This window comes from Pygocentrus nattereri, chromosome 1 (assembly GCF_015220715.1).
Source record: "Pygocentrus nattereri isolate fPygNat1 chromosome 1, fPygNat1.pri, whole genome shotgun sequence".
Lineage (NCBI taxonomy): Eukaryota > Metazoa > Chordata > Actinopteri > Characiformes > Serrasalmidae > Pygocentrus > Pygocentrus nattereri.
The window spans coordinates 52,265,316-52,283,605 of NC_051211.1; the positions used below are offsets into that span (position 1 = coordinate 52,265,316).

The 18,290-nt window shown below is 40.6% G+C and overlaps 1 protein-coding gene across 1 annotated transcript in view; it reads left to right on the plus strand.

Annotated features, from left to right (window-relative positions):
• Positions 1–18,290, plus strand: part of exoc4 (exocyst complex component 4) — a 263,398-nt gene that overhangs the window by 168,574 nt on the left and 76,534 nt on the right. The gene's annotated exons all lie outside the window — the stretch shown is intronic.

Here is an 18,290-nt window from a genome sequence, read left to right on the forward strand (position 1 = left end):
AAAGTCTGTAACGCAGAAGCCTCAACAACGAAATGCAACCCATCTTTACCGTTATTCCAGCTTCCGTTCTTTTCAGGAGACTCTCTTTGGGTTTTTCAGAGAAATCTGCAGCCGCACCTCCCAAGTTCAGTCTTAGAAGTTGGTTGCACTTTCCGTGGTCTCGCGATCCAAGTAATCCAAGCACATTCAGTGTTGGTGAACTGATAGGAGCTCAACAGCCAGTGAACTTGTCAGTGACTCAGCAGGTCATGGGTTTGAGCCTAAATGATTCCCACAGTCATTAGACCCACTTGGAAAGTCACTTTGTCGCACATGAGCCTGTGGGGTCTGCACCGAGGTTGGCGAGCTCGTCTTGTGGGGCGAAAGCGTCGGCTGAATAACTAAATGCATTTCCCCACGTCACCTCATTGTAACTGCGTGTGAGGGAGCTGGCGAAAGCCATCGCAACGCTTATCTCAGCGGTTCAAAATTGGAACCGAGATCGTTTGATCCTGGCTAACCTGGAATCGACAGTTAACTGCTGGTTATATAATGCGCAGCTCATCTCTGCGGAGACCAGCTGTCAGCTGCCCGTCTCCCCCTGGGCCATTTCCTCTGGCTCAGGAAGTGGCACTTTCATCGCCATGGAGACAGTCGCTCTTTTTAACCATTGGGAAGTGAGAGCTGCTGCTACGCTCACCTTGCTCCTGGCCTCAACACACACACACACACACACACACACTCTTTTCTCATTCCTCCCACTGTCTAACATGATACGTCTGTCAGGAACATGATTGCTGGCCAAGGTTACTTGTGGTGACTGTAAAATGTGAGCAGATGAATCCTGCTGCAACTACCTGCTACAAACTGTGTTGTTCCGTTCGTTTTTCTTCCAGTTTGGTTTGGTCATCACCTTTCAGCTCAGATTGTTCCTGTGTAGTCTCGCTGGGCCAGTCGTGAGCTCATAAAGAGGATACGCGCCTCGGAATGGCTTGTTAAACTTGTTTTGGTGCTGGATTGCTGCGAAATCCTCCACTGGCACGGTAGGGAAGTATTGGAAGTATTTGTCCGGGACCTGGGGTCTACATTTACTCAACTTCTTATTCTCCAGGATATATTTTGGTTTGTCCATCTGAGTTTACATGACCAAATCTTAAGGCAAATTATTCAGTAACTGCGTGAAATAAAGAGTTTTATTTATTTATTGGTCCCAGAGAGTTGAAAAGGTTAGATATTAAACATTTTAGTGCCCAATTTCTGTTTATTTGCTGAATTTAACATTTAGAATAGTTAAATATAAGCTATGAAAAAAGGAATTGGTAGCTAAAAAACGTGTAACTGAGTAAAGAGTAAATTCCTCTAATAACCTCTTAAGTAAAAGTATTTTAAGTATAAAATAACTTAAATTCTTAAGTAAAAGTAAAAGTCTCCCAAATACAAATACAAAGTGTACAAATTCTTTAGTATTTGCATTTGAGAAAATGTAACTAGTTTCTACCCACCTCTGGTGATAATGGGCCATTTTAGCCATTCATATTTAGTTACTAATTCCTTTTTTTCATGGCTTATGTTTAAAATGTTTCAAATATGTTAAAATAAGTAGAAATTGTGCATTAAAATGCGCAGAAAAATGCCATATTTAAGTAAATGCAGACCCAGAGTCCTGAACATGTATTTCACGTATTTCTCTGCCTTGCAAGTTTTGGATTTTGCCAGAATCCAGCACCAAAAACAGAGTCAAAACATGATGCTGTGGGTGAGGAAAATTCCCAGACCGTATTTGGGTTTGGACCAAAGTTTCAGGCGGGTTCAAGCTCTGTAATAAGGTCCGAAGTCCAAGCACTGTCTGTATGTATGGCCAGTGCATGTGCTCATCGCTCATGTCTAGGTGAAACATGCGTAATGGAACTGGTTTTTAACCAGTGGCCTGAATCCACACTGAAAGTCTGGTATTTGTTTTATTTAGACCTGGAAATAAACAGGAGGTTTTAGACGAAGAGTTATGACAATTAAAATGAAGGAATCTGAAGATTCTGCACTGTTTCTATGTCAAATCAAATCACATTTATTGTCATGTCACATTTATACAAGGGCCAAGGTGGGTAAAAATCTTAGGTGCGTAGCCACCTTGTAGTACTTAAATATGCAAACTATATATACATATATATATATATATATATATATATATATATATATATATATATATACACATACACACGTATTAATATACACCAGTATTGCACCATTTTCAATGTAGAGTTTTTGTAACAGTCATATAGATTATGAAAGAAAAGCTATGATATGTACAGTTGTTCACATTGCCATATATGCAGTTTGTCAGTCTGAGGTGGGTAAATGCCATACAGGGGATACAGTATTGATATATATTCCAAATTAAATGTCACTGTTCAGTTTGAAGCAAATTTGTGAAATTGGCCAGGTTGTTTGTACAAAAAGGTCAGTTTTTTTCCCCTTATCTCTTTCACTGAAGCTCTTGTTCGGCAACTCGGAGGTGGATTTGATCTCCTGATCAGAGGCTTTCGCGCAGACTTCTGAAGTCCAGGCGAGCTTGTGTTCTCACTGTCATTAAAGCAGAAGGGGGACACACCACCAAATCCAGAAATTCATGTTAAAATGTCAAAGATTCTACTTTCCGCTCAAATTCTTAGGCTGTCCGTTTCATTAATTATGATGAAAAACTTCGTACTGACTTAGAAAGGAATGCAAATTAGAACCAGCGCTCTCAGACTTATGGACTGTATTGGTACCGTATGTAATGTGTTCTCTGCACGTGCCCCCCCCCCCCCCCCCCCCCCGGGCAACCTTCATTAGACTTGAGTGAAGGTGTGCCACTTGCACTTCCACAGAGTGGTCAGTTGCTCGTCTCTAGAAACCATTCAAGAGCCGCCGTCCAGCATGCATGTTTGGCACAATTAAAGATTTTATTGGATGAAAGGCCAGAGATAAGAGGTGTTATGGGATGCTGTTTTTCTTTATATTGAGACCTGAACCCCTTTAATCCAGCCCAGTGTATGCGTGTCTGTGGCTTTGTGCTCTTTTCATTTGGAGATCAGTGGCAGTTCATTACAGAAGGGACGGCGGCAGGAGTTCACCGCCGTTTGTTTACGATTATGACTTCTCCTTAACGAGGACTGCGGCATCTTGCTAATTACCCTGCTGGGCTAATGAGCGACTCTCCAGATAGCAGGCGCTCCATAAAACTGCTCTTTTGTTTTTTTTCTTTTTTCTTTTTTAATTACCCCAATCAAAGACGCCTCTGCTCCACGCCTGCCAGCCTGCACGCCACGTCCCCGGCCTGGCCCTTCTCTTTGTGCTGCTGCATGTGTGTGATCCTCTTCCTTCTAGTCTTGAGCGAGAGAGAGAGAGAGAGAGCCTACAGTTTGAATAAGAGTCTAATGAACTACTTTCTTGCAGGCTGCATGAGCGTGTTTGTGAAGCGTCTGTTTTTTTTGTAGCTGTTAGATGTGCAGGCTGATGTGTTTATTGGTGTTTTGTAGGGAAAATGAATGTTTGTTGTTTAAAGAGAGTCCGTTTTCTGTGCTTGTTGTAAACAGAAAGTGACTCATGGCTTCTCAACTCAAAACTCTGCAAACACTAACCCTCTGTTTACTCTACAGCAGACCTTCACACAGCGCACACTGATGAAAATTCACTGGTTAAGTAACTCAGCAAGTGTTTCCAGCAGTCTCTTTGTAGCCAGCATGCAAATTTTGGCTAATTCTTTTGATCTATAATCGACTGTCATTAGTCGAGGGTTGATCGTTAACGTGCAAGCCCAAAATCACGGATGCGACTCATCAAAACGTCAATGATAACACCGGTTCCGGTTCTGAAACCTGATTGGCTGAGCCACTTTGGCAACCGTTATAAAATACTTGATGTATGCACACATATGAGCTCGCACAATAGAATTCTGTAGATTAATGCACGTTTCTTGTATGAGCCATAGAACATTGTCCATTGTCTAGGTAAGGGGGCCAAGCATAAGCCCAGAACCGTAACCATATCATTCCCCTAAAACTGAGGGGCTGACAACCGAGACATGTTTGTGATTATATTACCAAATACTGGTAATATAACTGACAAAATGACTTGGAATATACTCGGGTGGGCTACTGAAAGCAGGGGTGTCAAACTCAACCACTAAAGTGGCCGTATTCAGAAATCTTGACAAATCCGTGGGCCAGAGAAAAGAGTTTTTATATTATTTTTAATTAATCTCGAACTATAAACCCAACTGGCCAGACTTTAAAAGACTAACCCTAGCCTTTTAAACCCACCCAGTTGATTCAACTACACACCTGGATTCCTCTCTTTGCTGCAAGTTCATTAAAGCTTGGGCTCAGTTTCTGAGCTGCTGAGCTGGCGTTGAGTGTTTATACTGGTTGAACTGCAGCTGAAATGCAGTGTGTGTTTGGTGACATAATTGGTGTGGAATTGTGTAGAATTGAGGTGTAACCGCTGTCCCATAGATCGTTGTCGGGGTAGGACAGTCAAAGCACACATTACGTTGCAGTGCATGCTGGGTACTGTAGTGCAGTGCATTTTGAAACAGGCTACTTTTAATATTATCACTTTTGAGTGTTTGCTTATGGTTGTTGTAGTTATGCTGTTGTCCTGGATAAAAACAAAAGGTGCTCCTGAACACCGCTAGTTTTTACTGCGCACCTCATTTTTATCTAGTGGGACCAGTTGGCTGTATGTCTAATACTTATAGTTCCGAAACGTTCCAGAAATTAAATTAAAGTCCCATTTTTACTCTCACTTTATTCGGATAGTCCACTATAGTCCCCTATAGATTCTCTACAGATGTTCAAATTGTTAACAAACGATCTGTAGACGCTCAGTTGATTCTAAGCAGTGGTGGGTTTAGGGTTAGTATATGGACCAGGATTAGGGCTAGGACCAGGGTAAGCGCTGGGTTTAGGTTTAGGGTTGAGGTTAAGGTTAGGGTCAGGATTAGAGCAGGTTTAGAGTTACAGAAAATGGTAAATTTAGTAGATATTTCGTTGAATGTAACTAAAGTATCTACAAAGCATCTAAAGTGGACTATCCAAATAAAGTGTTACCACAATTTTGTAACCAATAACATCGGTCAAGCAATTGTTATTTACATTCCTGACCGGAAGCGATGGCCCACTAAATTACTAAGGCTTCTTTAACAGTGTTAGTGTCTGTTTCACTAGTCGATGCTTTTTTGTTGAGCTTTAAACCACACAGCAGCCGCAGACATGGTGCCGTATGCTGTCCTGCAATTATGGTAAGTAATGGAAATATGGATCAATGGCTGCAAATAAATTGTCAGCTTTTTGTTCCAAATCAGTGAGACATTGGCTCATCCCAACCATCTCAGCATGACAAGTTCATTGATGTAGCACACATTTTAACCCGCACTGAGACTGTGGTGTCCAATATTGTAGTATGATTTCAAGCTTTAGGGGGATTTAGAGTCATCTCAGACAGAGCCCCTTTAAGCACAGTGAGAAATACTCACTTTTTAGCAAAATCAAACAATTGGGGCCAAAAAAAAGTTGTTTTTTTTTAGGATAAAACTGAATACTATGATATTTTCCAAATGTATTGCAGTGTCAGATGATATAGGCCCACTTTTCCACTTTGCCAGATGTTGCTCAGCCATGTTTGGAGTCCAAATTTTGTTTTTTTTAATTAGAGCTACAAGGCTACCGCTGCTAACAAACACTAGAATCAGAATCAGAAGAAGTTTTATTGCCATTGTCAATGAACAGGATTCACAGACTAGGAATTTGCTTCGGCATGAAGGTGCAACATAAAAACAAGTAGTACTAGGCATGCAAAATTAAGTCCACATAAATAAATACACTATGCAAATATAAAATATAGATAGAATGAATAAAAATAAAAATACAAAAGGCATGTACAACAGTAGTATATACAACAGTGCAGGTGGAGTAGTGCAATTCAAGTAAAGTGACCAAGGCAGGGTTATAAAGAGGGAAGTGACGTGATTATATATTGTTCTTGAGTCCAATGGCAGAGGGGAAGAAACTGTTCCTGTGGCGGGAGGTTCTGGTCCGAATGGACCGAAGCCTCCTGCCCGAGGGGAGTGGTTCAAATAGTCCGTGTGCGGGGTGAGAAGGGTCTGCTATAATAAGAATTCAGTAGTCACCAAATAATTTCATTAAAATATATCACAAAACCTTCTTTCAAGCCGCTCAAAGCATATCCCAGCTTTCAGTAAGGCTGTGGAAAATCGTGGTGATGTATTTTTACAGAATTTCCTTGGACCATTTGGCTAGCTCTTGATTTCTAATGTTGTGGTTCTAAAATAAAGTAGGAAAAGTTGGACGCCAGACATGTCTTTACCAATCAGAGATGAGTGCAAAATATTCTAAAATTGATTTTTCACCAAACCTTTGCATAATCAGATTTGTGCTTTCTCATAGACAAACAGTGCTGCTTTAAAGTTTGGAAACCATCTAGTGTTATAAACATTTCTGTATACGTTTGACCAGAGATCAGATCATGAGATCAGCAGTTATAATAACAGATAAAGAGAACAAAGTAAAACACATAACACAAGCGATTGTATAGTTTTCCATTTATTTATTGAACAAAGTGATCCAAAATGATATATTTTGGGAAGATAATGTGAATCTATATGATAATTAGGGTCAAGAGGTTCAGTTTCAATAAGGTTCAATTACATTTCTTCACCATCAAAGACACGTATACCACACATTTGTGAGTGCATGCCGTGGCTCAGTCAAATGAGATTTCTGAGGACCTCATTAGGCTGGATGAAGAGTTTGGACTTCACTGATCCGCTGTCAGGCAGACCACTGTCAGCAGCGTTGTTATCCTTCCCAGTAGTGGTCATTCAATAAAAATGACTCCAAGAGTAAGACATATATTCTGGGAGATCACAAAGAACCCCAGGGTAACATGTAAGGATTCTGCAGGCATCTCACATTGGCTAGTGTCAGTGTTCATGAATCCATAATCCTGCAAACTCTGAACAAGTACATCTGGAATGATAACACACAGAAAGCCACTACTCTCCAGGAAGAACGTCTTTGCCTGTTTAAATTTTCCAAAAGTACACCTGGGTGAGCCAAAACTCTGCTGAAGTAATGCTATGGGAATGAACAAATAAAAAATACACCTTTATGGCTATGAGAAAAGTTAGATTTGGCCAAAGCTGAACCCAGCATAAGAACCTCATCCCATCTGAGAAACATGGTGGTGGCAGTATTACAGTTTTTTTTTTGCTGCTATTGGACCAGGACAGCTTCCCATCATTTGATGGAGCTATGAGTTTGGCATTATATCGACAGTCTACAGTATGTTATGGCATGTCAGTCTAAACAGAATGACTGAAGCAGAAGAAATGTTGCATTTTGGATTGACTGAGTCGAAGTCCACACCTTAATCCAGTAGTAATATTGGGGCAGAACCTAAGGTGAGGTGTTGATGCAAGAAAGCCCACCAACAGTTGAAGCACTCGTGTAAGGAGGAAGGAGCCAAGATTCCTCCAAGTCAATGTGCAGGGCTGTCGCACCAGTTCCTGAAGGTAGATACTTTTGTCAACAAAGGCATTTCATTTTGGATCACTTTGTTTAATAAATGAAGAAACTGTGTAATTGTTTGTGTTACTCGTTTTATTGGGTTCTCTTTATCTACGTTTATGACTTAAATGAAGATCTTATTTTAGGTCATTCGTGTAGACATTCGCCAAGTGCTAAAGGTTTCACAAACTTTCAAGCAGCACTGTATGTTTATGTAATCAGTCAATAAATCCTGGTTTTAAAATAAGAAAATATGGTACAGCTTGTTTTTAGATGTCTTCCTGGCATGTATTTAAGTTTAAGTGAATGAAGGTAATGAACTCATTTCAGTACGGAGTACTTTCTTTTGATTGGACTATTTTGTTCTGTTTTCTTCTCTTAAAATGACAAACATTTTTACATTTACGGCATTTGGCTGACGCTCTTATCCACAGCGACTTACAATATGATCATTTTACACAGGTAGGCGAAGTGTTAGGAGTCTTGCCCAAGGACTCTTATTGGTATAGTGCTATAGTGCTGACCCAGGCTGGGGATTGAACCCCAGTCTACAGCGTAGAAGGCAGAGGTGTTACCCACTACACTGTCCAACCACACACCAGGAGCAGTTTTGTAAACGTTAACCAGTCAGAAATGATATTTCCAGAAAGGAAAAAATATTATTTACTTTGTTTTAGTGCATTTCAAACTGTTCAAACTATTTCACAACCATCTGAAACACCCAGGAAAGCAGGTGTATTGCAGCAGAATGCATTGTTTTTATCCATCGTAGTGCTAAAACAAAATCTCACTGTTGCTGTGTGCCACCAATACCGCTATATACCGCTGTAGATGCTAAATCACCCAGCACAAGGTGTTTGTCCTTAGAGGCAAGGTGCGATATCAGTGCTCACAGATGATCAGGGGGGAACTCATAGTGGCTCATTCATTCAGGCTGCTGGAATCTATTAATGTGGTAAGTTTTCCTTTATAATACAAGCAGATTAAAGCCAAGGCACTGCAAAGCAGCTGTTCTCAGCTGGTCTTGCCTCAGGACCCACATTTATTCTTTATCATTAAGTCATGACCCAAAAGCAGCTTCTAATTTATTTCACAAATAAGCTCAAGCTCAGAAGGCTTTATACTTTCATTCGCTAATACTTCACCACAGAAACATTAACAAGAAAAAAAAAGCTTAGTTAGTGTAATATTTTTGTTTTGAAGTTTTTTTATTCATTTGCTTTGTTTAATTTCATAGGCCTGTGTGTCATTAGGTCTGTCCTTTACATTTCTGCAGACTTCAATGCGCAATTATGACATTATGGAGAAGAAAAACGTGACGCATTTTATATATAATGTTTTATTTTTTATGTCAAATCCAGCAGATTAACAGAAATGGTGCGGTAAGATTCGCAGAAAAATGGCATTTTAGGTTTTTTCTCTGTAGAAAGCGTGTCAACTTGTAGTGACTTAGAAAATCAACAGCACTGGAGGGTGTTAAACGGAACAAAACCTCATATCTCCATTTTTGATGTTTGTCAGGTTTTTGATGTGATTTGAAAATGCCTGTCGTTCTTTACACTGTGTGTAAAATTCATCACGAATGGACCAAAAGAAATGACCTGAAACCACTTGGAAAAAAATTCTGGTTCCATTGACTTACATTAAAAGTAAAGTGTGTTTCTTCCTTCTCCTGTAAAGTGACCATTATAGAGATACGAGGTTTGGTTCCAACAACAGTGAACTGACTGTACATGCAGTCGGTTGCCTGGGATTTGCCGTTCTATGTGCATATCTAAAGAGAGCTTTATGGACCATAACCAAGCTTAATAAAGACGTTTGGCCCTCTCTCTCCTGAGAAGTTCTTGTTTTGGCGGTTTTTACTGTGACAGTGGCGATAAACCCAGCATTGTCAGGCTTTGGCATGAGCCCTGCTGTACAACATGCATTGTTTGTTAGTGTTGGCCAGATTTTGAGAGGGGAAGGCAGAGAATGAAGGCGATTTGTCTGCATTTGTATTTTTCCGTGTGACAGTTTGTTGGAAGGGCATAGTTGGACCGAAACAGGATAGCACATCATTAACTGCGTGATCTGCTACCTACTGTAGGTTAAAACATTATAGCCTACCAAAAGGTATTTTAGGTGTTTCACATACCAAATATTTTGCTCTGGACAAGACGTTATAACACGTTATTACATTAGTCATTTCATTCTTGGTGCTCTACAGCTTTCTCCGTGGTTTTCGAATGACAGCACTGTTCAGGGCACTATTTTCAAGCTTCTGGCTAATTATTTGGGACTTCTGGAGCTGTACAGGACTAGCCCTGTTAGATGTCCAGTAGTGCAGGTGTGTATGCACCCTATTGCCATTCATACTTGCCAGTATTACTGTGCAGAGACCCCTCGGCCCCCTTTATGCTGTTATTCTTGAAAAACAGTAAGCAGAAGCTATGTCCAGCCAAGCCTTATTTCAAATTTTAATCTTCGATTTGTCAAGAGGACACGTTTTATTCCTGTTCTGGCTCTTTTGCCGCCCTGTATTATTTTTACGCTTTATAACAGTTCAGCTGCGGTGGTGAAATATATATTGGGAATTTCAGTGATTCCGTTGCCGTAAAGAGACTGACCCAGGCTGAGCGTCTTGTAGGGATGGACAGCCATCCGTTATATGAGGAGTCATTTCTGAGATGAGCATGGCTTCCCTCCATATTGTGAATTGCCTTGGAGATCTGGTCCGGGCCAAATGGAGGAGTGCAATGATGCTTACAGTAGTGCTCTCCAGTGATGGGGTTTGCTGACAAAGACTGCGTGTGAGTGTGTGCGCGTGTGCATGAGCGAGTGAGTGGTTGTGCCCGTCAAAAGTTTGGGGACGCCGCCCTCTTTTGAAAGGTCTTCTATATAATCGTTAATGTAGAACAGCTGTGAATTAGGCAGCACAGCTTCATTAGGAGCAGCTTTCATCTAAACAATGAGTTGTTTAGTATCCAGGAATCCATAAATTGGTGACCACCGATGTGCCATTTTATTGAGTGATTATAGTAGATTTTTTTCTTTTTTTCCCAAAGACCCCAATGTGTACACCCACCGCTGTGTTACTGCCGTTAGAAATGGTTTGTATGTTTGTTGCATACATTATTATTTCGAAGACGGAGAGTATTTAAATCCTTCATTTGGTCAAGCATGTGGTTGGTTTCTGGTACCGCTGCCTGTTTTCGCACATGCTCAGACTGAGAAGTCTGAGCGAAATCAGAGGAAGAGTTCACAGCACTGAGAAACCTGATTACTGAGCTAAAATCCAGCCTCTTTATCGGATTTATTCATCGGATTTCTAGTCTTTACTCCGACCTAAGAAATCAGAGTGTGCAAACCTTTAAACAATCAGATAACCGCAGATATCTGATTATGATCGGATTATTGAGTGCATGTAAACGCACACACTAAATTATTGAATGAAACAGAATAGATAGACATTTCAAATATTAGTTATATCATTCATTTCAGTCGTAATGCTATATGGATTTCTCTGTAATCGTAGAATCACAGCACAGTTTCCTGAGAAAAGCCATCAAAAGTCAGAGACCACCAACCTTCATCCAGTTAATTTACGGTTAAAATGACTTTTAATTAAAAGGGTTTCATTTAAGTCAACAAACTGAGTCATTTAAGCCTGGAAGTATAAAGGTCTCAGTGTCTACTGTGTTCACGCTTTTCCTTTAGTACAACTTCGAGGTTTCATTTTCCGCTTCTCATGATCCGAGTAATCCCAAAACATGTCTTACTGTGTTGAAACAAACACCTAAAAATGGGATTGCAGTATTCGAATACAGTAGTACTCCAGCACTCGCGCACATACTTATTATAGTCTGACCGTATAAATCGGATTTGATGTTTTTAAACTTGAACTGTGGACACTAAGTCGAAAAATGGGGTCTAAGCAACAAATCTGCTTCGCCGTGCCGTGTAGAAAGCCTGAGTTAGCTTCTAGTGTAATGAATTCCAGCACTCCTGATGATGCGTTGTTGAAGCAGTATCAGTGTGCCTGTGCTGTTACTGAGGTGAAGTAGCCCTTGGCAGATGTGAGGGAGTTGATACTGCTCTGATACTGTGGCAGAGACGGAAACTATTTCAGTGGCATTAGTAATAATAACAGGGCCAGTGCTATCAGAGCCGCAGCGTCCAGTCTCACTCCATTTCTGATAAAAGCATGGCGCTGAGAGGTGTGTTTCAGTGTCCTCCCTCAGCGCAGTGATAGCAGAGCCTGCGATATCAGCTGAAAACTGGAGCAGTGAGGACACTGTACTGCTTCACTCGTTCTTTCCTCCCTTCCTCCATCCTTTCTGCAGGTAATCACTGGAATGCTTTTTTTTTTTTTTTTTTGCCTGCGTAGCGTGCAGCTGCTCAGCTCTCTGCGACTCTGATGCTATCTGCAGCCGCTGTACTCGCTGATTGATTCATTTAATTAGAAACGTATCCGCAGGAGGGGGTCACTCTGCAGCCCGGCTGGAGATTGGCTCCATAAATCTTCTCGAGCCCCGCCACTGGATTTGCGGGGGCTGGTCACACCGGGGCCGCATGTCCACACTCCACTTTGAAAACCCTCTCTTTATGCGTGCGGAGACACGCATCAGATTCCACATGGACCGCGGGGTTGCGTCTGTCCTCTACCACGCCGGCGTGTCCTTGCAATGCGAGGTTGCTTATGTGAAACTGTTCCCCTTTTCAGTGTTTATGAGCAAAACCGGGGTTCGAGCTGTTGTGCAGGGGCTCCTTTTGGCCTGCTTCACCACCAGTTTGCCTAGTTTTGGCTCTGCATCTCAGAAGTGGTCTAGCATGATTTAGAACAGGGGTGTCAAACTCAACCAAGTAAAAGGGCCATATTAAAAAATCTCATCAAATTCCAGAGGAAAAAAAAGTTTTATTTAATTTTTTATTTTTAATGCTGAAACCCAAACTGACCATTGTTTATGCAAAATATGTAAAAACCTCATCAGTGAAATACAGACACTTATAGTGGACCGTGAAATATTCAAAATGTAAATGTTCCCAGGAGCTCAGTCTTTTAAATCTGCCTATTTGTTTGAACTGGACACCTGGCGTCTTTTCTTTGCTTCATTGAATTCATTAACACTTGGGCTCAGTTTCCGAGCTGCTGAGCTAATTTTAAGTTTTTATGAGGGTTAAACTGCAGCTGAAATGCATTTTGGTGATATGATTGTGAAGAACTGTGTAGAATTGAGGTGTACCCACAGTATCGTAGACTGTTGTTGGGGTCAGAGATTTGGAGCACATTGTGAAAGAAGTTAATATTAATAGAACATTGAAATACTTTTGCGGGCTTGATAACATTGTGTAGCGGGCCTGGCGTCTGGATTTCTTCACCTACCAAAGACAGTAAATCACTGATGTCGGAATAAAACCTCATCTCCATTTTTGTAGGTTGTACTTTTTTTTCCCCGCAGTATGAAAATGCCAACAATGAAAGAACAACAGAAATGCTCCAAAAAGAAATGTTTCCATTAACTTGCATTCAAAATTAAGAATTTTTTTTCCTTCCTCAGTAAAGTTGACATTTTGGAGATGTGAGGTGACGGCAGCGAAATAATTGCTTGGTTTAATCAGGTATGCTTGAGCAGAGAATTCGAGATGAAGCACATTTAAAACACGCACAAATCCAAAATATTAAACACTGGGTGGACCGAGTGAGGATACTAAACGATGCAATAACATCTACACACTTTTCTTTGCTTTCAAAACCCACATCTTTGGAAGGATCTAACAGTTTTTGTGTTAAGGATATGAATAATAAAAGTATAGAAACTAACAATCATATTAGCTACTAACAGTACTAGTATTGAAGCTAAAACTACTAGTATTGAAGATACTAACAGTGGTATTGAAACTAACAGTAGGCAAGATGGTTCTTTAGGGTTTCTTTAGTAAAGAAAAGGGTTCTACACCGAGCCATGAACATTCAAAGAACAAGTTGGATGACTCAAGGGCTCTTTGCATTGTGAAACGATTCTTCAGATTGATGGAGAATTTACTGTAGATGGTTCTATATACAGCCTTTTTGAAAGGGTTTTTTCTATTTTTAAAACATCAACCTTGTTATGATAGAAGACCCTTTTTTGGTTCTCTATAGATCCCGTTTCAAAACAGTTCTATGTAGCATCATGAAAGGGCTCTTCAGATTGATGGAGAATGTGCTGTAGAGTCTTTTTGAAAAGGGTTCTTCTGTTGGTACAATATCAAGCTTTCATGATGCAAAGAACCCTTTAATCATGCAAAGGGTTCTTTGAGTGTTCATGAGTCTGTATAGAACTATTTTCTGTGCTAAAAACCTTGAAGAAACAACATTTTAAGAGTGTAGTAGCATAGAACATTCTAACAGGATAGTGGTTGGGATAGTGTAGGTGGTTGGTTAGTGTAGTGGTTAACATCTCTGCCTTCCACCCTGTAGACTGGGGTTCAATCCCCACCATGACAAACACCCTACACTATACCAATAAGAGTCCTTGGGCAAGACTCCTAACACCACCTTGGCCTGCCTGTGTAAAAATTATCAAATTGTAAGTCGCTCTGGATAAGAGCGTCAGCCAAATGCCGTAAATGTAAACAGGAGTGTTGTTGAAGCTGCCAGCTGTAGCAGTTGTGATGCTACTAAAACCGCTTGTACTGAAGCTCCTCACAGGTGTACCGTTAAAGGATCAACTGGTGGTAGTTTTGATGCTGGTACTAGTAGTAAATAAGCTATCAGTAATAATACGGCAACCGCTAAAAGTAGTACTTTTAAAGCTACCGATAGTAGTGATATTGAAACTAACGGCAGTAGAATTAAAGCTACCGATAGTAGTGATATTGAAACTAACGGTAGTCGAATTAAAGCTACCGATAGTAGTGATATTGAAACTAACGGCAGTAGAATTAAAGCTACTGATAGTAGTGATATTGAAACTAACGGTAGTAGAATTAAAGCTACCGATAGTAGTGATATTGAAACTAACGGCAGTAGAATTAAAGCTACCGATAGTAGTGATATTGAAACTAACGGTAGTAGAATTAAAGCTACCGATAGTAGTGACATTGAAACTAACGGCAGTAGAATTAAAGCTACCGATAGTAGTGATATTGAAACTAACGGTAGTCGAATTAAAGCTACCGATAGTAGTGATATTGAAACTAACGGCAGTAGAATTAAAGCTACTGATAGTAGTGATATTGAAACTAACGGTAGTAGAATTAAAGCTACCGATAGTAGTGATATTGAAACTAACGGCAGTAGAATTAAAGCTACCGATAGTAGTGATATTGAAACTAACGGTAGTAGAATTAAAGCTACCGATAGTAGTGATATTGAAACTAACGGTAGTCGAATTAAAGCTACCGATAGTAGTGATATTGAAACTAACGGCAGTAGAATTAAAGCTACTGATAGTAGTGATATTGAAACTAACGGTAGTAGAATTAAAGCTACCGATAGTAGTGATATTGAAACTAACGGCAGTAGAATTAAAGCTACCGATAGTAGTGACATTGAAACTAACGGCAGTAGAATTAAAGCTACCGATAGTAGTGATATTGAAACTAACGGTAGTCGAATTAAAGCTACCGATAGTAGTGACATTGAAACTAACGGCAGTAGAATTAAAGCTACCGATAGTAGTGATATTGAAACTAACGGTAATAGAATTAAAGCTACCGATAGTAGTGACATTGAAACTAACGGCAGTAGAATTAAAGCTACCGATAGTAGTGATATTGAAACTAACGGTAGTCGAATTAAAGCTACCGATAGTAGTGATATTGAAACTAACGGCAGTAGAATTAAAGCTACCGATAGTAGTGATATTGAAACTAACGGTAGTCGAATTAAAGCTACCGATAGTAATGATATTGAAACTAACGGTAGTAGAATTAAAGCTACCGATAGTAGTGACATTGAAACTAACGGCAGTAGAATTAAAGCTACCGATAGTAGTGATATTGAAACTAACGGTAGTCGAATTAAAGCTACCGATAGTAGTGACATTGAAACTAACGGCAGTAGAATTAAAGCTACCGATAGTAGTGACATTGAAACTAACGGCAGTAGAATTAAAGCTACCGATAGTAGTGATATTGAAACTAACGGTAGTCGAATTAAAGCTACCGATAGTAGTGATATTGAAACTAACGGTAGTCGAATTAAAGCTACCGATAGTAGTGATATTGAAACTAACGGTAATAGAATTAAAGCTACCGATAGTAGTGATATTGAAACTAACGGCAGTAGAATTAAAGCTACCGATAGTAGTGATATTGAAACTAACTGTAGTAGAATTAAAGCTACCGATAATAGTGACATTGAAACTAACGGCAGTAGAATTAAAGCTACCGATAGTAGTGACATTGAAACTAACGGCAGTAGAATTAAAGCTACCGATAGTAGTGACATTGAAACTAACGGCAGTAGAATTAAAGCTACCGATAGTAGTGACATTGAAACTAACGGCAGTAGAATTAAAGCTACCGATAGTAGTGACATTGAAACTAACGGTAGTAGAATTAAAACTACCTAGAGTAGTTGTGTTAAAGCTACCAACAGTGTATGGATCTTACTTTGCCTGGACTCCAGCCAACCAGGATGCTTTTAGAGATGATTGAGTCTGTCACTCAGCAAAGTTCCTGTGGAAATGCTGACACGGAAGTGCAGTCAGTGGTTTGCTAATGAAGCTGACCTTTTTAATCTCACTGTATTCACTCACTCAATCTCAAACACAGACGCCGGGACACACATACACGCGCAAGTCTGAAGATGAGCTAATGAGACTGACCTTTCCGTTTGTGGGTAGGCATGTGTTGTTGGGCTGATGTGTATATTTGCTGTGTGTGTGTTTGAGGCACCTGCTGATTGGCTCCCTACAGGCACAGCTCCATTAGAAGAGTGCTGCTCATTGTGGCACAAACACACAGCATGGGCCTTTATTAAGGACCCTCTTCAGCACAAAGACAACAACAGCCAATCACAGAACAATGTGGGCTAAAGGCACATTGTGTCCCCCCTGATTAGGACGGCAGGGACCCTGCCACTGTCAGGACTTCTGGAACACACACCCCGACTCACATGGAGACCACACATAAGCCACCGATATATTTACAACCTCTCTTAGTGACCCAGAGTGGCGCCTGGTTACGTACGGTTCATTTATTGTAATTTGCCTGTAGATTCAGTTTATGTAACATGATTATTGAAAAATAATTGCATGATTGCTGGGGATGCACCGAAATTTCAGCAATCGAAGAAAAAAAAAAAAAGATTTCATTAAAATAAACCAAAGATTTAAAAAGGCCTACAGCTTACTACAAATCATCAAAACATTAGCGAATTAATGACAGTAAAAACCCATTTACTGGCAGTTTTAAAACACTTCATTAAATTTCTTAATGTATTTCATGCAAACTGTAGCAAGACATGTAATATTCCCACGCTTGAAAGTAACTAAATGTTTAAACGCACTGCCTGCTGTGATGTACAACATTAATGGCACTTTTATTCTTATTCATTATTATTATTACTCTAACATGATTCAGGGACCAGACTTTATTTATTTAGAGTCAGAGCAGCCATTAAGGGCAAGTTATCAATGTTTAGCATCAGGAAAAAAGCAGAAAACTTATTAACACAAACATATTACGCCAAAATATCTCTAACTTTGCAGGAGACTCGCTTTCAGTTTGTCAAAGTAATCTGCTGGGATCTTTTTCCACATCTCAAGTTTCTTGCGATCCAAATAATCCCAAACGCATTCAGGGATGTTGAGGTCTGGACTCTGGGATGGTCAGCCCATTGATCAGCTTCTTTGTTTGATGTATCTGTCGCCGTTTCTCAGTGAGGCCAGTATGTCTGAACAGGAAAATCTGATCGAGAATCTGGCGAATAGAATTCAGGTTCATATCACTGAAGAATTAGGGGGGGGTGATAATAAATAATTGCCCCCCTCTTTGAAGGCTTATGATGCCCTAAATGTAACTAAAGCCCAGCAGTGAGGAGCTGAACTTTCCCCTCCTCTGCGGTCACTGCAGACGGGCAGGGTCGCCTACAGAGCAGCGCTGGTAGCTGATAATGAAGTGAGGCTCTTTTATTTGAGGGTCCCAGTTCTACCCCTTGTAACTGATTACCTAGGGTCAAGGTGACACTCGCAAACAAGGGGTAGGGGTGAATAAGAGGTCTCTGTTACTGACAGTGTTGCCAGCTATAACTGTGAGACTAATGGATGCGTTCAGTGTGAATTAAATCAGTGCTCTAATGAATTAATGAATTACTCGGATTGTTTTCATGCATGCAAGCTGTATCGAGCACTATGAGCCGGAACCTCCTTCTTAAGTCTGTTGCCGTTTTACTCCCTGCAGTCCGAGCTCAGTCCCCCCGGCCGGACTGATTATCTCCTCCCACACGCAAACGCTGCCCTGTCCCAGGGCTGCCCCCTTCTGCTACCTGACTTCAACAAGCTTCAGTCCTCCTAATCTGACGGCGGCAGCAGCAGTGAGCTGAGCCTCAGGTGCTGGCGTGGGCTTCTTTCAGGTAACCTGTCAGCAGAGAGTGGTCTGCTCAGAGCAGAGAGAGACGCTAATCTCAGCCCGCAGAGGGAGAGACGAGAGAGAAGCCGAAATGTCACCGAAAGTGCTGGCAGACATGAGAAAAGAGCGACAGCATGAGAAGAACAAGCAAAACCAGCTTTTTTAATTACCGCAGGAGAGCTTTGAAATATATTTGTTCAAAAAGCG